Raw genomic sequence first — 24,958 nt, 5'->3', positions numbered from 1 at the left:
GGTTAACAAAGGAGGATTTCATTATATAGTTTAACGTAGAGTTCATGTATTTGTGTGTGTCTATGTTACTGGGATTTAATAATGTATTGTCATCTCTCTTATCTGCTTTAAATTAATTTTACTATAGTAAATGGGTATTAAATATTTGTTAGATTTTTTTTAATTTTAAGGAACAGTATGTGTCAAAATATTCTATACGAATGAGTTAAATTAATGTTGCCAGTGTCAAGCTCATGCTTCATTTTATTTAGCTTAGATGCTACAATGTGATGATGATTATGTCTATCTGACCTGGTGAGACGCCAATTGTCTATGGATTCTAGCTACTACTACTAGTGCGCAAATGTGTACGCGAACCCCGTTACTCTCATAATCGTATGAATCGGATTGGTGACCAACTTCGGATCGATGTACAGCTTTAAGACCAACTGCTTTACACACAAAGGATAGCACGGAACTGTGTTTTCAAAACTTAGGCTGTTAGATTTTCTCGACAGACCGAAAAGTAAGTAACTTTTTTTTATTCGACTCGGGGCATGAACCTAGGACGTCCGACTTGACAGCCCTATAAGCTAGTTAATAACTAACGAGGCTGTCAAAAGTTTATAGTATAACCTTGTATAACAGATATAACCTTGAAAGAAAACAAACAACTTAATTATATTCTTAACAATTTGGTTATACTACGTAACTTACAATACTTCTCGGAATTTTAATAAAACCTTAAATAACACAACCAAAGCAGGCAGTGCGTTGAAGATTTGAAATAAGAACTCGCTGGCGGGTGGCGCCCTCTCCGACAAATTACTGTAATATCCTATCTGTATGCGCGACGCGAACGCTCCCGATATTAGAACGTGTCTGCATCCCTATAGACGCACAATATTGTATTCAAATATGATTCTTATTACTAATAAAATAGGAACTACAGATAGTTAAGAGCAGATTGCAAACATTTCATACTTTTTTACACTACCGAATCTATGTAAATAAGTATTTTTTTGTAAATTTGCAACGATAAAAAAATATTGATCATGCTTTTTTTTTCAGTAAAAAGTATAAAATAATTACTGATAAGTTTTTATAAAAACGAAGAGGTAAATTATCATCACCGCCTTCCCAAACGAAAGCCTTTTTTTTAATTTTGTATGTAAACTAGAGGCCGCCCGTGGCTTCTCTAGCATTTTAGGAGTAGTCAGGTGCTAGGCAAAAAAAGACTTTAACCAAATTAGGTTGAGTGGCTTGGCCGTTAAAGAGCAACACACAGATAGATACATTACATTCGAATTTATAATATTAAGATTTGGTCCATATGTTAGTGTAAAATATCTTTTATTGCCGTAGGCTAAACGACAAATAAAAAAAAACAGATATTCGACTATTACAAAAATTTTAGGTATAATAACTATTATATGCTAATGCTAATTACAAAAATATAAACATAATTTTTATTTATTTGATGACCTCATGAGAAGTTCGATATGTGTGTGTATTTTTTAGTAGAAAAGCAGACAGATTGTTTATACTTAAGTAATCTTTTCCCCCTAAGATATTGACACCATAATATTAAGTTTAGCTTATATGGTCAATGAGCTGGCAATTCTATGATCTAAGAAATAATCATCTGTGTCTACGTTAAGTGTACTTAAAGACAGATATTCACAGAATCATTGATTTATTTTTAAAAAATGTGTTTAATTACAAAAACAAAATTATAAGCTTATTATTATACATAAGCACTGCATGCAATAAAGTTTTAAATAAATTAACTAACGTTAATCTTAACTATAATACAATATTATAATTATACAAAAACATATACAAGCATTAACTATGATACTATAAATATAAATAATATACTGTTCATAAAAAGTAGGTATCAATGTTTGACGGTAAAATAATTGAACACGACCGAGGTGGTCGTGGTCAATTATTTACTATATTACAGTTTTGGAAATAGAGATGACGTTAATACCGCTCACGAAAAATGCTTATATTATTCAATAAAAAATTTATAGATGATAAAAAGGCATAGTATTTATAAGTCGTTGAATATTAAGTAGAATAATATTTACTATTAATTGCAATTACATATTAAAAAGTGATAATTTAATCGCTCACCGGTTTCTATAGAATCTACATTTAGACTAGAGCCAACTTGACTAAAGTTAATTTTGATATATTTTTTTAAAACTAGAATTAAATTAAATCGATCAAGTCATATATAATAATAATATAAATCAATACACTGTCTCACCAAGTAAACAAAACTATACATTTAACATATAAATTTAATTTATTAAATGAAATTAGTAAGTTACAAAATGTAACTTAAAATATCAAAACGAACAGGAGATATTTTAAGAAGAAATTCGCAAATAAATATCCCTGGTTAAAAAACAAGGGGTACCGATATTTATAAATTGAGGTGTGTATAAATAGCGGCAATATCGCGCACATGCTTACACTCTGTAGAAAATTTTAATAAAACAACATCGAATAGGGCGTAAATTCCCGAAATGAAATACGTCGAACAATAATAATCTTCGCTAGCGTTGATGTTATCATAAAATGGCAATTCTTCCTACATATTGCGAAACCACAATGGCGTTAGACTTTAAATATTTTCGAGTTGCAATTGGGGTGATTATTTAAGTAAAACGTGTTTAACCATGACTTGTCATGCTTTATTTTTATTTGAGTACAACAATTGTTGTGTAATGTATAGTGAATCATAGTTTCTCTTCTACCACGTGGATTTTGTTCCGTTCCAGCTAACTATATTATACATTATAAAATCCCTTCAGCTTTTATATCAGCAATTCAAAATATTAATGTACATATTCAAATATAAAATACTATATATTTTTAATGTGTAAATTGTAACGTATAAATTTAAATAAACAACTAATATCATCTATTTAAACGTAGAACATGAACATTCAAAGTTCGAACGTCATAAAACGTAATCGAATTTAGTTTAGAAACGGCGTTCGACGAGTTCTCCGCTATTGTCAACACCCGCGTCCTGTCATTTTGCATTTTATTTCCTTATTTTAACGCTTCTGAACGTTTTGTTGACATGCTAATGTTGCCATCAATTTTAACTTGAACATTCAATGTTTTTTGGAAATTATTCAGTGGTGCAACATTTTTTCCTGTGTGCTATTAACTTTTGTTTCAAAGTTCATAGAAATATGTTCGAAAAACGTCATATTAAGCTTAGGTCATAGCAGTTACTATGAGTATTTTTATTTTTATTTTGTGGTTGATGAAAACAATATCGCAATTGTTTTGAAGACGCTTTCGAAAGTTATCAACTAAAATATCAAATTTACATTTGTCAAAGTTTCTTTGAACTTCTATGATTAGAAGTTTCAAACGAGCGAACTTGTCGTCATAAAACACACGTGACATGCTTTGCCCTAACACTATGAAATAGTTATGTTCGTAGGAGATTTAATGACGAAAACAAGGGAGGGATAATCGAAGGAACAAAACATTCAGCTTAATACCTAACAAAGCGAATTTAAAATATTAAAGTAACATGTTTTTGTATTTTTTATTAGGAAAATATATCTTTTTCGAATAATAATACAAATATAAAATAATATTATAGTATTACTTTTTAATATTATGGGGATAAGTCATATGAATAATTTTACAACAAAAAACTACTTCATTTTATTTAAAGTAGTCCACTTTTAAATGTTTTATATAACAATAATGTATTGTATAATCGTTCGTCATATCACAAGCCGCTATAACAGCCATTTCGCTAAGTAAGGATGTGTGTGATTGTAATTTTATGCGCAAACGCGTGCTGAGAGCGCCGAATGCGTTCCAAATTAGAAAATTTAAATTCAAAACGCGATGACGTTGTTGCATCCGACTGGGAACATAAACGTCACAGATTTCGTAATTAGCTTAACAGTTTCGCGTTTTCGGGGAATTTATTCGTTATCAAGTAATTTAAATTAATCATAAAATGATTGCTCTATGTTTTTGTTTCTTTTTTTTATATATATTCACAAAATGTATAATTATGAACACAATTCATTAATTTATAAAAACTATTTTACTATAAACAACGTTTACAAATTAAGAAGGAAATTTTAGTTACTTATGGAAAAGACGCATTGAAATTGTAATAAGGACATTAAAGAGTAACCCAGTTAAATGTATTCATTACATTGAACTTACGACAATCTTTCTAAATGTTTAGGCTTAGCTTTACGTGAAAGGTTGGTTAGCATTTGAACAGAACTTACTCTTATCGGCTTTGAAACATAGCAACAACCTTTTATTCCACATTGTAAGGATTTCCTGAGCAGTTACTATTATATGATTCTATATATTCATATTAAATGTGTATATATTATATATTTTGCACGTTATTAAAAATATAGTTTTATGACAGAAATATTTTGTTTTCATAGAAATAAAAAAACACTTTTCACGTACAAACCAACGTTATTTTGGTTTACGTTATTAATTCATTTTAAAGAAAAAAAAATTCATGTCCAGCCTTATTCTGTAAGAAACCATTTTAAAACTTAATACCGAATTCGACCATAAATTGAATTAAAAAAAACGTACTGCTTGACGTGCGATATTTAATACAGTAATTATGATAATACAATGGAACCAAATAGCATAAATACATAATTGATTTTTTGATAGTTCTTGATCGAATTCGTTGTATCATTATTTTTTTTTAATATACAGAGTAAATCAACAAGTCCGAATAAAATTGTTTATAGAAAATGAGTTGGTTTGTTTGTTACGCTTTCACATCCTAACTCTTCTTCCGATCATCATGAAATTTGCATATACGTTCTCAGGGGTATAGAAGAAGACAAGGTACCTATCTCCTCCCCCTACTTCACCTGCGGGGTAAGCTGTGGACGAACTTATAGTTTGGACTATAAGCGCTTGTTTTATACAGTTTGCCATATGAAATTTATGGTTAGGTTTTGCTACTTAAGGTCGCAGGATCTTCAACCTCCCTCAATGAAACAATTATTTGAGTAAAATATGAAGGTTCTCTTAAGAATATTTCGAATGTAATTTTGAAAAATTTAAATTATTTTTTTTCTGCAATAAATCCAAAAAGAATCTCTATTTATATTACGATTTATAAATAACAAAATACTTTAACTATTTCAGAAAAATAATATTAATATTTTTTGTAAGCCACGAGTCGAAACCACGTCAGTAGATGTATGTAGAAAATCGTAACTCCGTATAACACGAACGTAAACTGACAGAATCTGATAGCTATATTGACGAGCAATTATACAATTAAAGGATACACGTATCAAAATATATGACCGTAGTTGTCGACATTTCACGAGTGAGATACTAAGTGAATTCTTACAGAATCGCATTGCAGATCACTAGTCAGCAATAAAAGTCATATAATAATATATCACTCGGCATCTTGACCGGTACTGGCCCTACATACGCGAAGCGCGGTAATGCGTTTAGTTATTAATAATGTAGCCACGCTGTAGCCAGCACTGAGTTCTGAATTATTCATTTACGGCCCGGGAGGTCGTAGACTTCGAAAATGGCCTAGGTCACGGATCTAAAGATAAGGTTTATTGGAAGTGGTTGTTTTAATGAACGTTTGTTTATAAACTGTGAATAATATTATAATATGAATTTTAAATTAATAATAAATTCGGTTGAGGAATCATTTAAAGGTAATCATTTTTAATTGAAGGTGACTGTATAATATTGTATTGATAATTGGTGTTTTATATTAGTAATTATTATAAGTAACACAGAGAAATAATTTATTATACACCCTATTAGCGCAGATCTTTTTTGTGTTTCGGTTTAGAAGATGCCACTATTTGTAGCTGAAGGCAAAGTTTTAGATCTTAGATCCAACTTTGACCAAACCGTAACTGTATAGTTTTTCTTGAATAGGCTGAAACACACGGCTGAACGGCAACGTTTACGTTTCGATTCGATTGCGATAAACTGTCAATTTTTCAGTAGAATTGGTTCCATGAATGGAAATACGTCATCTTTCAATGATATGTAAATGAAGTCGAAGTCTATTATTCTCAAACATACACCGATGTCCATATTTATTTATAATTGCATTTGTCATTTCCAGTTAATAATATCCGTGTCAGGTGCGAACGGAATTGTCGTAGTTATCTTTAAGTTAGAATACAGAATATTATTTCAATATCTCCATTATCGCTCATCTCATGCCTTATTGAGTTTGCTTTTTTAATTCAACACTCAACTCTTATGAGATATCAGCGCTCGGGCGCCGTTTTTTTTTACTCTTTATTTACTTAGGTTGTATATTTAAACCGACTTGTAGCTACGGTTTTGCGTATTCATGATAACTTACTCAGATTTATTCTAAGCTCATAAAAAGTACATGGGTTAAAAAATTGTAAGTGATCTTGAAAAAAAATACGAATTGATCGCACAGGCGTCTGTCAAGTTCCTTGTTGCCATTAGATTGGTATAAAAATTACAGCTCATTGGTGTAGTGGCAACGGCAAGCTTTTACGGATGAAGATCAGGTAATAAGCGTTATTGGATTAAGTTTTCAAAATAATATCCAGTGGCTGGGAGTTTCCGTGGTTTCTTTTGTTTGTTCTGCGTCAGATATTTCCTATACATGTACACACATTGTCCCGTAATATTTCCTTCGTTTGCCGTTCACAATCGAAAATGTCGTGGAATGATCCAATTTTAAAAGAAAAATCTCTGGTAGAACACTACTGGTATTATACTTATTCCTGAGCACTATAGAGTATAAAGTATACTTATGATACATCGTTTTCTTTATTAATAAATTGCACCGGTGCAAAGCCGGGGCGCGCACTTGTATATAATTTCGATAAATTTATTTTAATAATTATTATTGATTTTACAGGTATCGAGATGAGGCGCTGTGTTGGTCGGACAGGTAACAGCAATATAGTTTGATTATTATTATTATTAAAATATAACATACTATATTATTCTACGACTTCTAATGTAGACTCATATTAATATTGCAAATATATCGTATTTAAAAATATATATCTTTAAAATGAAATTGTGATTGTCTCTGGTAATAAATCAAGCAGGCACACTATATACGGATAAAAATTAAATATAAGTTTCACTAAATGCACGGACAACATGACAAAATACTAATAATATAATATAACAATAAAAACTATATGAAATCATAACTATATTAAAACCAAAAAAAGTTTAGATGAGTTCAAAAATATATAATAAATAATCAGTTGAGCTACAGGACAGAGGCTCTTCTGGTGGAATAATGATCAGAAGCTCATACTGCCTTAATACTGCCGCTTGACACGCGCTACTTATCATACCTTGTTATTACTATTATCACAAGATTCATTGTAAACATACATTTATATGTCAAAACATAATCATACACTCCTGGATTTGAATCTACGACTTACCCACCAACATAACTCAAAGACAATATATATTGGTATAATATTTTTCTTACATATACAATAAAAAAAAAATCATTTACTCGTTTAATATATGCATAGAAGACATTTTTAATTATGTTTATTTTTAATAATTAAGCAAACAAAAGCGAAGGCCACATAATACAAATTCAAACGTCCAACAGAATAAACAGCGCTGTCCACTCTAATATTTTAATCTCGAAGCGAACAAATATTTGTGTTCCGCACTAATCCGACGGATTTCGTATTAGAATTTGATTTAGGGAAGTACAAATATAAACTATGTATGTATACCCCGGATATTGCCAACATGATATATTTGTTAACCAAATTTTGGATTATAGAAATGACAGACAAAACCGTAGATAAGAATAATTTAAATAAAACTAATAACAATTATGGCTATACTGAAATTACACTCGCTCACTCACCTTTCAAACCGAAACACAAAACTACTAACTAGACCGTTGGGCGGTAGAATATCTGTTGAGTGGTTGGTACCTACCCAGGCGGGTTTGCACAAACCCCGTGCTGCTGAGTGAGTTTGGGGGATGAAACTTGTAAAATCGAGTAGTTGAAGATATGACAAACTCAAAATTATTTATTCAATTCAATTAACAACCATTACATTTAGAGTAAATCATATTCAGAGAGGTTCTAAGTAGATAAGAACCGGCCAAAGAAATTTAGCAGGTTTGTTTAGTTTCGTTTAAATTTGTAATATAATCGTATACCAATATTATAAATGTATGTTATGTTTGTTTGTATGTTACGCTTTAACCGCTGAACCAAATTTGATGATATGTATATGATATGTTAAAGGAGGAACGAATATAGGTTACTTTTTTACCCTTCAAGGGGGTAGTTGTAGAGATGTAGATAGTAAAGTTGTTCACGAACTTGTTTACGAGGCGTTTGTAAAATGAATTCACGCGGGCGAAGCTGCAGGTTTAGCTAGTTTTATCGATTTTTAATATAACAACGAAGAACAAGGGATAGTAATAAAGGATATTACACTTACGGATTTTTGCTCACCCCAAATTAAATGGGACAAGGGTACGCGGGTGATGGTGATGATCATGGAATTTATATTTCAATACATAAACAAAATGTGTTTTGCAAATATTATGCATAAATTGCTGTCCACTCGGAACAAAAATTGTTTAAAAAAAACTATATAAATAATATAATAATAAAATAAAAACAACTCTAAATAATTTAATTAAGTTCAACCGAGCGTGAATTACTCATATACTTTTTAATTCTTACAAGTTTGAATTTGTATTATTAAACATCGGTATTAAAATTCTATTGTTGATCATTTATCTTTAAAGCAATACAATTTAACCCTCTTATACTGACCATGGTATAAAAGACACATGGCATACGGAAACGAGTCAATACATCCATCACAGATATTAAGGTCTACATCATAAAGCGGAATGGTCACAATCATGCGGTTTCAATTGGATATCGACATCCCCTTTCAAGGGGCGGTCAGAAATGGCTTATTTTGTGGCTTGGAAAACAATGGGAATATTTGCTAGGGCTGTCACTTTGTTTGATTCAAGTTTTTACGAGTATTTAATTGAAGTCAAAAAGTGACTAATAATTCGTGCAAATATTGTGCAACCTGCACGATGTTTTCTTTCACCGAAAAGTATGAGATTTAATATAAACACAAATTAAGCTCATGGTAATTCACTGATGTTTGAACCTCCTTTTTTCGGTTAAGATTAACGCGTTCCACCATCTTGACCATTTCGATTAAAAAAACCTTTTTCTATGAATTTATAAATAAGATTATTCTTTATTTCAATTTTATTGTTGTTGCAATTATAATTTGCATGACAGAAGTTTTTTTAAAAGTATTCACTTAAATTATTATTTTTAAGCATGTAATAATAATAATAATCAAAATTTCACCTAAATTTTCAATATATTTACTATCTGAGTATGTTTTGAAGATAATTTAAATTTAGCCAACCCTAAAACAATGGGTCAAACCGGTCACCGCAGTTTAAGTTAGGGTTAGGGAGTTATGTATCGGGTACCGCGGACGGGCAATTACGGCGGATTTGGGCCCGCGCCTGGGCCATAATGACCGTGTGTCGCCGCAACGGGTTGAAATTGTTGTTTAATTGGCTTTATCACTTGTATGGCGGAAGTAAGAAAATTTTACATACGTCTTTGGATGATCATCCATTTCTCTTTTACGATTATTAAATTCTAAATTCGTTAGTAATACACAAATAGATTTTAATTTCAAAGTCAATATAATATACGATATAATTATTAAATTATCTTTTATTGCAGAAAGAGCTTATTAGAAATTAATAAGTTTAAGTATGAATAAAATTATAAATTAAACGCAAGTCTTTTCATCATATTGGCAAACCAGTTATATTAGAGATTTTTGGAGCTATCTCTGGATAACATATTTAACTCTCAATTAAATTTTTTGACGCCTCAATAAATAGATGAAATATGATTTCATAAACAGATTTAATAATTTGATTAAATACTAAACGCTCATTGGTCGTCTATAGCGTCACCTCTTACCATAGACTAATTAAAATTCACATGCACATTTATGCATGTTTCCAAACAATGTTTTCCTAAACCACAGAGCACAAGTTTAGCACATAAAAAAATCAGTAGTTGTTGTCTAGCTTTGCCATAATCTGAAATAAGCGATTTATTGTTTTTCAATATTGTGTTTCGTCGCATCCCGTTGAATCGCCAAAGAGGTTTTTTGGACCTTAAGTTTTCCATTGATTCAGTCAATGCAGGCTGAGTACATTCGGGTGGTCTATACACTTGTCAGCATTCTTTTCCAAACAAAAAAATATTTGAAGCTGTTAAAATGAAATACTCTGTAATTACAATAGGCGGTTCAGAACAAACGGAATAACTTAATTGATCGGCCTAATGTGGTTTTATTTGCATAACGACCGATGGCGTGGGAATGATAAATGTACAGAGACATACATTTAGGGACAAGTTACTTAGATTAATGTGCGGCTGATTTAATTCCTATCTTGTAAGTCGTAAGGTTTAAATTATTGTGATTTGTAAAATGTTTATGTTTGTGCAATGGTATTTACTTTTTGCTGTCGAATGCATTTTTCTCGAAGTGAAAATATGTCGTGTGTCATGTTTTATTGTTTGTCTTTTGACACAACCGTTTATTATTTATGCTTCCTTGTACTAAACGACTTTTATATTTTTTACAAGCATTGATATTTTTGAAATTGCTAAAAATTATATCCTTAACATACTTACATTAAATTTTTATATTTAGGTTCTTCATATTTATTAAATTATGTAAATATATCGGAACTCTTTGCTCAATTTTGGAACGCATTTTTTTAAATTTTTAAAGAACATATATGTCAGCTGATGTCAATTATGTCGATACGAAAGCCGTATATTGTAAAGTAGATGGCACATTGGCTGAAACATCGTGATCGCAGCCGAAGCTTCTTAATTCTCAGGAGTCTTCTCCAAAGTAACTGATTAGTTATTGTTTTTTCTTCATATCTTAAATATAATTTTCTCGGTACAATCTACATTCCGAACCGGTGGTAGCTTTACTTTAAATAGTTTGTTAAATGACGATTCAAAAGTGCTTGTAAAAGCCTACTTGAATAAAGTATATTTTGATTTTGATTTTTTTTGATAATACCGCGTACATACATATATGGCACCGCACATTTAAAATGCAAGAGCTATTACATATTCTGAAACGATTATTGTACAGATATACCGGAAAAAATAAATATAATTGGGTTAAATATATCTTCACAATTATGAACTATATAATTATGATTATACACTAATAATATAATACCGAGACAGATTCCATGTATCGAGTATCGATCAAATACGAGTTAATGTTACCTCGTAAACTTGCACGTCACTTATTTGAATTTCTCGAACCTGTATTTATTAAAATCGCCTTCGATCGACGTATCCCAAAAACTTTGATATAAGTGAAACCAGTTAGTGCCCGCCCGCGATGTCGTCTTACATTTTTAAACGTTTTTCGTTTAACACTTTTAAGTATCGCGCTCTGAGGCCGATGTTGATTAAGATAACGATAACATGTGTAAAGGTACTCAGATCCAGATGTGGCCGAGTGTTGATTTACAGATGTAGAATGTACTTCCTTAGAAGCCTTCTTGTTTGTACTGTTTCATGGTTGTCTGTATTAATTAGATAACTTTTTATGATGCTTAAAACAATACATATCAGAATTGTAGGTTTAATGTTCAGCACAAAGTCCTCAAATATAATACTGATAATATTATATTATTTTTGCTGATTCGATTCGATGGATGAGTGCAAATGACCCAGTAAAAACGCGGGTAAAAATATACCCTATATATAACTAACACAATCCGATTTAAATTTAAATATATTAAAATGTATTTGTGTGACAGAAATACCTTCCATAGAATTCTCAATATGTTTGAGAAATGCAATGTGAAGATAATATCAACCGTCATGCACTTAAACCGACATAATACATCCAGACAATTGTTAATCAGTATTTAATGATAAAATCTAATTCAATTATTCGATTGTCTCACTATTTATAAAGTCCAGAAGTTTGTTAGGACCGTGACTTGACGAATTGTTTTAAGATTATGTCATTTATGGACTAAGACATATGTCCCAGTTACTCTTAGTCTGCCAAATTATATAACATAAGATTACTTTCCAAATGTATAATAGATAAACGTACATACAAGAATAATATACATATATCGGAATTTAATTTTTAAGTTTTTGAAGTAGTTTATAATACTATTTTTAACTTTATACGTTTAATAATAACAATGTTGATTATTTTTATATAGTTTAAAAATTCTTGTTTTTAATTACAGAGATTAATAGTACTCATTAATCGTGGACTATCATATATTCTTGCATTTTTTATAGTCATAATAAAAGGGTATGCTACAACGGACATGCGAACTAATTTATTCGTTAATTTTCATGTATCATTTATGCATTTTTCTTGTTTTAAATTAACATCGAAGTGCGCAAGCGCAGGCAATACTTAAGTTAAACGTCCCAAACTGGCGGCAATTTGCGTGGGTCTGAGTAAGCTATAAATCTTGCTAAATTATTTTTTCATTACGTTCAGACGACGTGCGCAGGCGCAATATTCTATTAGTGCTGACGTGCCATTATATTAGCTTTTGATTAATGTTTTTCCTTGATAATTTATGCGAAATTTTCACACTTTAAATGCGATAATTTGTGAATCTTTAGACATATAAAAAATTGGCTTTCAAATAAATTGTAATAAATGCAATTTTAAGGCTTACCAAGTTTATTTTATAGAATTTAATTAAACTTTTTTTTTATATGACTTTTCTTTTATATGAGTAAAAGTATACGACTAAGATTACTCACTATTTAGATATTAATGAAAAACATTCGTTCCAATTCATTTCTTGCTACTTAAATATTCGGTATGATTGAATGATAAGAATTCCATTGAATTTATATCAGTCTTACACAGGTTTTGATGTGACGTTTGAAATAGATACATAAATTAGGTACAACTATTAACAAACAAAATATTCTATACGTAACAGGTTTTAAGAGAAATAATATTTTAATTTTAATATGGTATTACTAAAAAAAATTAGAATTTTGTTATTAAAGCCATTGTACAACTCTAAATGTTTTTAACTCTACGTCTTAATGCGGGAGACGTCGATACGTTATCAGATGAGAAAAAATTAGCAGTTACAGCATCCATGTAAAATAGATAGTTAAATTATATACACGTAAATTAGCTCAAGTCACTTTTATATTTACCGGTTTTTACTGAAATATAATATAAAAGAACACAGGGCTTTTTAGATTAACCAATTTTGATACTTTAGAGTATCTCGATTTTTTTTTCGTATAATATTATGGTTTACTTATTAATTTTGAAGTCATTGTTTACCCCTTTAACAGGTCTAATGTTTATTGTTTAAGATTTTTGCGTCATCAATTCAACTGGTTAGAAGTTTTTTATTAACTTGTTAGTAAGTGTAGGTCAAATCTTGCAACTAAGCTAAACCAGTTCTACTCAACCGATTGAGCTGAAATTTTGCCCTGGAATAATTTATTTTGGAATAAATTAAAGCTTTTTTAAAATTATTCTTATTAAACTTATTACTTTTTCAAGTATATACACCACTTACCATCAGGTGGCTCATAGGCTCGTCTGCAAAGTGCCAACCTATGCCATAAAAAAGTAACTGAAAATATTAGGAATAAATTATTATATGTATGTTTCAATTCGTACCTACCGCATCTTATTATTTTTTTAATAATAATTACTGTTTCTGACATAAATAAAATATTTAATTTGAAGTTACAAATGTACAATAAATAACATTATGCGTATTTAATAGGTTGGATTTGGGTATTTTCTATTGATTATCGTAGATAAAGCCTCAACTCTAGTGAAAAGGATTTTTATCTTACATAATTCGAGATGTAAATCTCACAATATTGATTCATAATATTCAGTTGTAATCGAGACGTCGGACGTCTGTATAATCGTGTGTGCGAAGACGATGGATGTATGAAACAAAGACGTGTCAGAAAAGGACGAAAGATCTTCGAATGTGATTTACGGCGCTGCAGTGCAAGTACCCACCATATATCTTATGACGGGCGCTTTGATGTAATGCAGTCAGAGTGTGGCAATTTTAATGAATTTAATTATACCATCGAAACAAGACATATTATTTCTTGTCTTAACATTAAAGAAATCCCCTACTGAAATAAAAAAAAAAATGTGTTATCATTTTCCGTAAGTAATATTTTTAAAAGATATTTCGTCAAAACATAAAGTAATATACAAAAAATATGTTTCTGAGTTTTGAAAAATTCGCGTTAAAGAAATCCCGAGCTTCACGGTAGAGAAACCAGTTTGATATCGATTACACTATAACATCGATTCAAAAGGAATTGGCGGTTTTTTTTTTGAAATGGCAATTTTAAGGATATTTTATTTATCAGCCAGTATTTTTTTTAATATAGTATAATAATATTCAATTTGAAATTTTAATTTAAATATACCAGTGAAAGTAAAAAATAGTTTAAGCAAATAAATATACTTTTTCTTCGTATATCAAATACATTAAAATTATGACAAGCATTACCGCATAATGCAGTAATCTTACGTACCTACTTCATTAAATGAACAGATGTTTTGGACCACATATAATAATATCATTATTAATAATGACTAAACATTTACATAAGATGCAAGATATAATAACAAAATTGAACTTAAAATTACCATTTTCTAGAAATATTTCGAAAATTACTTGACAGATTTAAAATTGGAATTACGTTTTGTTTGAATTTTTTTTGAGTAATACGATAATTAAATAAATTTATAGCAAAAATTGTTCCTTTTTTAATTAAATGAGAATTTATTCAAATTTTACAATATTCATTGTTATTTATACAAGCGAACGGCGGATATTGATTTGTTTGACTATGTACTAAAATCTTCACCGTAGTACGTAATTTTTGGTACATTGTTTGATTGGACTTTTTCACTTATAAAATACAAAAAAAAAACATTCACGTTTGATAGTAAATATATTAGACCGAAGATATATTGAGATATATATAAATTATATAAAATTCCAATTTAAAAATATTTGTAATAGGAATAATAAACGAACACATTAAATAATTGAAATAAAGTACAAACACTAATTTATATTTAATTGTTTAGAAGTAATTGTATTAAAGTTTAAACAGAACGCTGACATTAAAATTATCAAAAATAAAAATAATACGCAGATGTGTAGTTAAAATTTTCATAAGCGCGCCAAATTGCTGCTTGTAAATATTGTAGTATTGTGCATCTCTTTCTCTCTTTACAGGAATATCCTTTATCTCATTCACACAGGCTCCGATCTTTCATGTTATATGTGCGCTTGAGCTATAAACGCTAGTAATTATATTAATTTCTGAGGACAAGCCATATCATCACATATTATCAGTATATTGTAGAAGAAAAAAAATCAAGTAAAATACACAGTATAACAACAATGACTTCGAAATAAAATCATAGCATTGAAGAATACTCTGTAACCTAAACAATTCGAATTTTGAATTCGTTTTTTTTTATTGCCTGTTGCGAATTACCTTAATGAGAAACAGTTGAGATTTCTGAACCGTTTTTTTATTGATTGCATATAAATTTATAATCTATATAAACAAGTACATTCTTTGTTTGAAATTCTAAAGCTGTTTAACGATGTATTAAACAAGTTATAATGCTAGAATTATTAAAGAAAATTGTCACCGTATCGAATTCAATTATACCAAGTATAATTGGCGGATAAAATACTTTGAGCAATTTGATTTACAATTAAGCAAATGTAACGGAGACAGTCGAAAATGAACCTTATTACATACGTCATAACAATTCTAGTAATGCTATAATTCACATTGGTTTAAAAGTGATTCAAGACAGCCTATTATCGAATAAAAAATAATAAGGGTTTGTTTCGATGTCATTGAGGAATTGATTGCTTTCTAGGTATCGATTTTAAGTGCCCTTAATTATACTTGGAAATATGAGAGACCTATGTTGGTTATTTTTAAATGGTGATTGTAAAACAGGAATCGATTTATTTTTTTCGAATAAAACAATCTTAGCCGATTGAGAATATGTTGCAAATTTTGTTTTAATCTTTATAAATCCGTTGAAATATAAAAGATACGCGTGTAAAATCGATTTGATTTTTAAATATTTCAACAAAATATAAAATAACTTATATAAATATGCGTTCAAATATTGCTAATTAACTTTTTTTTATAGTGTTGTACTGACTCAACAATATTTATTCTGATCCTCAGTTAACCGAATTATTAAAACGTGTGTACCTTTAAATAAAAACCTGAATTTCAACAGAATGTAACACCGGTCTAATTAAAAAAAAAAACACTTAGCTATATTTATGTTCTCATCAATATATATAAGTATATAAAATATTATGACAGGAGATAATAACCATTTTGTACATATGTGTCATAACAAAAAAAAATATAAGTATTTATCAGAGCATAGCGAGATCACGTTTTCGATTTACAGCCGAAGCATTATAAACGATTACCGATAATTTTTTGGCAATGCTTATAACCACTTACAAGGTGTAACACTATTGTGCGGACGACCAGTTCGTGCAAATGCGTGCAAAAAGCATTACTCTAAACGAAGTGCTGTCTCGACAGTGCGATGTTCGGAATGTGCGCGTCTCAAAAACATGGAATGCAACAATGGTTGGTATCGAATTCGGTATTTGTAAGGGTCGATCAATTTCGAACAGTTGCGGAATTAGGGCATGTCGTACTCGACTTATCTCGATTTAGTTAAGTCTTTTCGATTTTATTAATGAATTATGAAAGAGCTTAAGCGCATTCAACTTGTACGTTGCTGAGTGACAGTTATTGGGATAGTTGTATTGCGTTTTTGTTGGTATAGGATACTTCATTAATTCACTTTGATTTTGTATAAATTACAGGTAAACAGGATTTGATTTGTTATGTAAAGTTTTTAGAATATTTATGTGCGGTGTAACACTATGAGTTCGCTTAATTTTAATTGTTGTATATATACTACTGATTCCATACGAATAAAGTCTCAATAACTTAATTTTATTTAGACAGTTTTTCATGTAAATGTGGATGATGTTGACGTAGATTTTACCCCGATTTCAAACTCTTGTACATGGATCGTACCTTTAACACTGTTCAGTTGAGTTATTAAAAAAGTCGATCGCCATATTGGCTAGAAGCCTAAAAAGGCATAGCTGATATCATTTTATGCGAATAAATTTCCATTAGATTAAATAACACAACACCAAGTTCATAATGTACCTACTAAAGCATATTTTTACAAAAAATATTTCACATGCAATATTCGCTAGTATGTAACCTAACCTAAACAGATTAACTTATTAGAATCACTTAATATTATCTTACGGAGTTAAAATTTTGCATGTTGATTTAATTTAAATGACAGTGCATTTTTTACACGAACATAAGCACGACCTGATTCTTCAACTAGGATAAACTTGGCGCCAAAATATGACGTAAACTAAATTTGAATTCACTAATTTTTTGGTTAAATATATCTAATTCTTTACAATGTATGTTATAATTTTTACATGCACGTAACAAGAACATTGAATAGTCACACTTACAAAGGGGTACAAAAAATAAAGGTTAGTTTCTCACGTTAAGGCATTAAAAAAGTACATTATTAAGGAGACTCTTAGAATCAACAATCAATTTATTAAAAATGTTCTCTAGCATAGCTTACATTGGTAGAGCAATTTTCATAGCCATACATTTGTTGTTTGTTTTGCATTACTATATTTAAGCGAGTGTAATCAATGTATTTCTACAAATTCAAATCGTCCCTTTGCCCAGCACCCAGCGGTCATCTGTTAGCGTCCTTTACCTAGTAATGGCTGACAGACATCATCGTTAGCGAGAAACAATGAATGTACGTTGCATTGTCCAGCCACAGACTGCATAATCACGTATCGTAAATAGTTCTATAAAGTAAATAATATTTAAAAAGAGGTTCATGATACACATAACATATTTAGTGGAATGTACATATCATAGGTTTTTTTTTATAATATTAATTTCATAAGTTTTGTATTAATGCTGCATTTTTAGAATTAACATATTTATCACTGCTTTAATTCTTTACTTTGATTATAGTTCCTTGCAAGGTGAACTAGGTGTCTATCTGAGGCTTTTAATTAGAGTATTTAGGTAGATATAACATCTCAACATAAATGTGTAATCCGTATTAGATTAAGAGTAACTATTGCAGTTTATTGCTTAACCAGCAAGTTTCACTAAGATTCTCGATATAACCTACGAGTACATTCCAAAACGACAGTTTTGGCTTAACATTTAATTTATTTAATGTAAAATGACAATTGAACTATTTGAATAAAACTTACTTTAATTTTTGAGACGAAATGTTACTTTCTTAACATTGTATAGTAACCGTTGTCTGGGCTATTAGTGCAATAATATGTTTCAATTTCTTTTTTTTTTTTCTCTGGCCTTAATATGGATATTTTCAAGGCAGGTGATGTTTTAACGTATGCTAATATCGGTACATTGTGTGTGTTGTTTACGAACTTTGGTAATTTCATTGTAATTATTGTCACAATGTCACAGACGTTGAAAGACCACAAACATCTGTACATCAAAGCTGATCAATACATTTATTTTATGTTTAGATTGTATCGTTATTATGTTTATTGGTTCAACTGGTGAGAGGAGTGCTGGTACATTTTTCGCTCAGAGTGGAATTAGGATTGCGATATACTTGGTTGTAGGTAGGTAGGTAAGAGCCGAGATGGCCCAGTGGCTAGAACGCGTGCATCTTAACCGATGATTTCGGGTTCAAACCTAGGCAAGCACCACTGATTTTTCATGTGCTTAATTTGTATTTATAATTCATGTCGTGCTCGGCGGTGAAGGAAAACATCGTGAGGAAACCTGCATGTGTCTAATTTCGAATGACTAATTATCTAAGTACAACTTAAGTATTAAATAATTATTAATATAATAAAAAAGCGCAAACATAGTATTCATTTTTAAAAATCTAACAAATATCTTATTTCTATCAATCTTTATATGAGATATTTATTAATAGGCATATATATATTTGTTTTTAAATTTAACTATTTTGAAAACTAGTATGCAAATTATTATTAATGTTCAGAGGTAAAACCATAATATTATGTGTGTATAATGATTGAAAGATCACGTATGAAATAAACTACATAAGATTTTTCTATTATATAAACACATTAGATGACCTCAATGTCACAATGTCAGCTATAAGTCGCGACTTCGTCCGCACGGAATGTTGAAAGAGATTCAGAAGAATTCCGAAAAACCTTAAAGAAGTCCGCTATAAAATCGGATATTTGTAAAATCCTTTACCAGTCTACAAAAGTTTTAAAAAAAGAACAAAAAATATATGGAAAAATTCGTTTTATGTGTTATTTAAATAGACTAGCTACCGTCCCGACTTCACATGTGTAAAACGTTTCCATGTTTCCTACTTCAAAAAACAAAGTCTGTTAAACTTCCCTACTTAAAGTTAAAATTTCCAAAAGTATTCTCTTTACAGATGCTTACATTATAAAAAAAATCTATGATCCAAATTTTATCTTTCTAGTCTCAGAATTTTTGGCTGTGCGTTAATAGATGTCAGCCACAAACGATTTTATAAAAAAAGATACGAACACATGAGGTTTGACATTACTTCATTTAGATATGAATTCCACGAACGCTTTGCATGTAAGGCAGACAGTTGAAAAGATTATTTGAGGAAATATAGCCTTTATGTTTTTGTAATAAGAACAACAGGTGCATGTACATGTTTTACATGTGTCGCAATATTTGTCATTACGTTGTAAATGTCTGTCGTTAGGAGAACGAGAGGAGAAAGAAGTGTTTTAGTTCCGCGCCAATGTGTTCTCGTTGATGTCGTTGTATTTAACACTTATTTATACAATTGAAAGTACCGCAATGTTTTGAATTTGTTACTCGTAAAGTTGTGGTTAGTTTTTATCATTTAATTACCTGCCTGTTTATGGATCTACTTTGACATTTTTATTGACAATGTAATATGCTGTTCTTAATTAAAGTTTAACACATTTTTTCTATAATCGTGTGCTACTTAGTAAGGAAAGGGAAATAAAATGAATACAATACTAGCTATCGTATAATATATTTTTAAAATTCCGATAATTATAATAATTTTAGTATTTATTTCTTTTATAAATTATTTAAATAATAAAAAACTGTTCATTTAGTATTCGTTGGCTTTAGTGCAATTAATATATATAACTGCTGAGTATTTATAATTGAATATGATTATTCAAAAGATACCGTAACCGTAACATGATTATTCATAAGTGCTTATTGTTATTACGTTTTTTTTAAAAAAGAAGATTTTGATTAATAATAATATAGCAAGAAAAACTACGTTCAGTACAAGTATAGGTTTAATTATTCTTAAAATTATACTAGCACTTGACAGTATCCAATTCAGAGACAGTAACACGAATGTCAACTTTGTTTAGGCCGACGACCGAGGTTTTCACACCGTCCCATCTGACTCAGTCGGTCAAACAAAGAGGTTTTTGTACTAATGTAAATTTTTATTATCCTCTCACTTAACATGCAGATTGTGAACGTAAAGAACCACCGATTGAAACTTTCAAAATGTCCACAAAACAATGCGTGGTTTCAAAAACTGTTATTAATGTCGATGATCATTATTTTTTTCGTTCGTGTTACGTGTGTTTAAATGCTTTGACATGTGACAGGCTTTTTTTTTTATTGTTTTGCATAATTTTTACACGGTCACCGTTGCTCAATCGGTGGTGCAGTGTAACGTTATTTATGTACGAATAAGATTGTTTCATTTGTTTTTTTTGTTAACTATATTATTATTAGTGAGATAGCGATCATGTATTCTTATTAACAAGGACTATTAGGAGTCTAATTTTACATTTATGATTGTAATTAATAATTACCGGTTATTACTAGACGGGCCTTCTTAGATGGACACTAGTCGTTCCACGATAATTATATCGCATAAAACCAATACATACTTTGTAAGTTTGTTTAATATTTGTTACCTTACCTTTGTATAGCCAATTTGCTCACCTGCCTTACTATGACTATATTAAATAAATGTGTATGTGCAAATATAATTAAAATATGCTATCTATATTCAAAGTATATAAACTCTTGTTCGGTTATGTAAAATAACTTTGTAAGGATAGTTTAACAGCTATATATTATGTTGATTTCAAATAAATGTGTATCTGATATATAACCCATAATCCGCATTAGAATACGTGGATGAAGATTCTACTTAGGATTTAAAAATGAAAGTAATTATTGTATATTTTTTAATGTAGGCCAGATAAAGCGCTTGTCACTTGACTTCTGCAAGGTTTATCTGCATGTTTGTTAATAAAACCAAGGTTAATTCGAGTCAATTTAATGGCAGTCCATAAACAAAGTCAGGGCAGAGGCATAGTTAGCACAAAGTTGACAATTGCACGTCTACATTGCGATATATAATGGCGCCGAGTGACGTCTCGCTTCCACCTTTGAATGCCTGCGCTTTGCATTTCAAATGCATCCATTGTATGCACATTTTTACTGACTTATTACTTTCTAGTACCGTTCGCAAATTACCTTTGACTTGATGGGAATCAGGTGTTTTCTGTCAGCCTTATTCTTATATATTATTAAGTATATCTTAATAATGATCGAAGCAATTTAAAAGATAACTTCTTCATACAAGTTATTTATTTTTTTTAAATTGTAAAATATATACAAAAGTTTGAAATGACTATATATACTATACTATATTACAAGAGTTTAGAAAACTAAATGTGAAAAAAAGACGTTATTATTAACCAAATTATTCTTTGATTTTTACTAATTAATTCAAGGCGATACACAAATGAACTACAAACATATTTTTACAATTATATATCGTTAAAAACCTTCGACATATCAGTAAACGAAATCCGGAGATAATTAGAGAATATAATCTTAAAAAAGAATAATAAGATTTAGATGGAAAGATTTTATTCTCAATTCTTATTACAGCCGCTTAGACTACAAGTACATTTAAATAATAACATTTGTTTTTTAGAAAATCACCAGATTTCAAAGACATTTTTATACCAACGGTACATCGGTAACGAAGCGAGTTCAGCATCAAATCGTCTTACGAAGTAGTTTTGTTTAAATTGTGACTGATGCACCCCGTTAGACATACAGCTAGGTTAAAGGGCCTGTGTTTAAGCGAGTATTTTTATATGATATCAGTGAACCTTAAATCTGAACACATATATAATTTAATGAAATATTTGAAAATCATTATGTGAGTAAGAAAAGTATTATGTCTAGCTGTCTGTGCATATGAAGTAAACGAATCTAAATTTAATTTTGTACGTCTGTTAATTAATGTTCGGTTGACTGAATATCTCTTGGATCATGTTTTGTCTCATCGTTACTGTCTTGTAGAAGAATGGGACGGCAAAGCGATACAATTGGAGGCAAACGACGACCGACAAAAACCAACGGTCTTACTTGCTTTTCGATGACCAGGGGAGAAGTTCTGAGCACATCCAAACCTTAGAATTCCTTTCCAATAAACCTAATGTTTTTTATTGTATTTTACATTTATTTTCTGTCAGCCCTAAAGCTACGAGTATGATCCAATCTATTCTGTGATGAAATCAAAATCAAAATATAATTTATTCAAGTAGGCTTTTACAAGCACTTTTGAATCACCGTCATTTTATCGAGCGACTTCTTGAAACCTAAATAACTGTTCTATTATCCCGACCTGGGAATCGAACCTGAAACTTTAGGTCCTAATAAAGTAGCGGGTAACTGGTACCCCAGCCCCATGCGTAAATAAACATATGCAATACAAAAAAAATCATAGGCAGGTTTCAAGCTGACGTAGCACCAGACGGTCGTAAAGTATAATGTATGTCACAAATAAAACAATGTAATAAATATAATTATGCATAACGCGAAACCCCAAGTTGTGTAACGTAGAGTACGTAAATAACGCGACTGACAATTAAAAGTTCTAAGATATAACAGAAGGAAATGAAAGTTTGTGTGGATTTTACTAATTACTCTATGGGCGTTAGTGGCTTAACCTGGATTCTCTTTGTTTTCGTAATCTCTATAATGCTCGTTGAAATACTTTATAACGGTGTCACAATTATCTATGATATTCAGCATTGACTGAAATGTTTTGTGATAAAGTGTTCTGCTTCGCCTTCGTGTGCGTGGAGGGAGACAGGTATCCTTTTCATATACCATTTTCAAAATTAACATAAACACTAAGCTAATCTGAAGAAAAGGCGGATTTGTGTCCTCGAGTTTCGGGTATATACAGGTATATGCTGATTCATAACGACGCATAAAATATTTTTTTCTTTTCTTAATTGCCATATAAAAATGACATTTCCTCCCTAAAACGCAGGCAAATCCCTCTACGTACTCTTAAATCTTTCGCATTAAACCAAGAGGGTCTTGTAAGTCTTACGCTCGTTTTAAAATTACTTTTAGTAAGATATGGAGCGGATTTAGTTAAGTATCATGTTTTTGTTTCTATTTAATATACTAGCTGTTCCCGCGATCTTACCCGCGCTAAACTTGAATTATACATCATTGGTATACAATTTGAGCCGAGATGGCCCAGTGGTTAGAACGCCGGCATCTTAACCGATGATTTCGGGTTCAAACCCAGGCAGGCACCACTGAATTTTCATGTGCTTAATTTGTGTTTATAATTCATCTCGTGCTCGGTGTGAAGGAAAACATCGTGAGGAAACCTGCATTTGTCTAATTTCAACGAAATTCTGCCACATTGGTATTCCGCCAACCCGCATTGGAGCAGCGTGGTGGAATATGCTCCAAACCTTCTCCTCAAAGTTAGAGGAGGCCTTTAGCCCAGCAGTATGAAAATTTACAGGCTGCTAATACTAAATGGTATACAATATTATACTGTGTGATGTTCATAATGGCACTATTGAATCGCCATGTTTTATTATTAAAATAAATATGAGCTACTTGACATTGCTTTTATGGCATGAAGTTATTTTGAAACAGGAACTTTTTTCTGCTCTCAAGAAATTAATTCTTTGTAAAAGCGTAACAATTTAGTATATTGCAATCAAGAATTATCTTTAATTTTCTGCACATCTACGGCTGGAACTCTTCAAAATGAGACTATAACTGATTTTTTATAAGCAGCCGTCGTCCCATAATCACTGGGACAAAAATCGGCTTACGTTATTAATATATAAGATTTTATTATCTATCCTTTAAGTGTCTTAAGCTGCGCAACAAATAAAATGTTTTATTAATATTTTTTTAATTTAGCACCTACTACGTTACTCAGATCTATATATATAATTAAAAATAGTAAACCCGTGTGAAAATTTAACAATAACATGAACTTTAAATATAGAAATTGGCAACTATTTCAGTGGAAGCGTAGCCTTAGATATACTGAAAGTTTCCAAATCAAATCAATTTTATTCAAGTAAACTTCACAACGAAGCTTTTTTGAATCGTCGATATTAAAATACTACCACCATTTCGGAAAGCAGCCTCCAGCAAGAAGAAACGGCAAGAAACTCGCATAGTTGCTCTTTTCAAATAAACAGATTTACAATGCTGTTTTTTTTACAATAATTAGTGTCCTGTGATGGAACCCGAGCCTAAATCATTGTTTTTGAGAATGTATACAATTATATAAAAAGATTGTTTTTGATTAATTATAATGTATTATTTAAAATAAAATTTTGGACATGACGATTAACATAAAATTTTGCGTCTGTATAACT

General features: G+C 30.3%; 1 long non-coding RNA gene across 1 annotated transcript in view; it reads left to right on the top strand.

Moving 5' to 3' along the window:
* The window catches only part of LOC125071519, a 60,938-nt gene that overhangs the window by 27,954 nt on the left and 8,026 nt on the right, over nucleotides 1-24,958 (top strand). Inside the window, exon 2 of the long non-coding RNA XR_007119923.1 lies at nucleotides 6,911-6,943. This is a non-coding gene — a long non-coding RNA (uncharacterized LOC125071519). The remainder of the gene's footprint in view (nucleotides 1-6,910; nucleotides 6,944-24,958) is intronic.

Source organism: Vanessa atalanta, chromosome 19 (assembly GCF_905147765.1).
Source record: "Vanessa atalanta chromosome 19, ilVanAtal1.2, whole genome shotgun sequence".
NCBI lineage: Eukaryota > Metazoa > Arthropoda > Insecta > Lepidoptera > Nymphalidae > Vanessa > Vanessa atalanta.
This window is presented reverse-complemented; position numbering and strand designations above follow the sequence as displayed.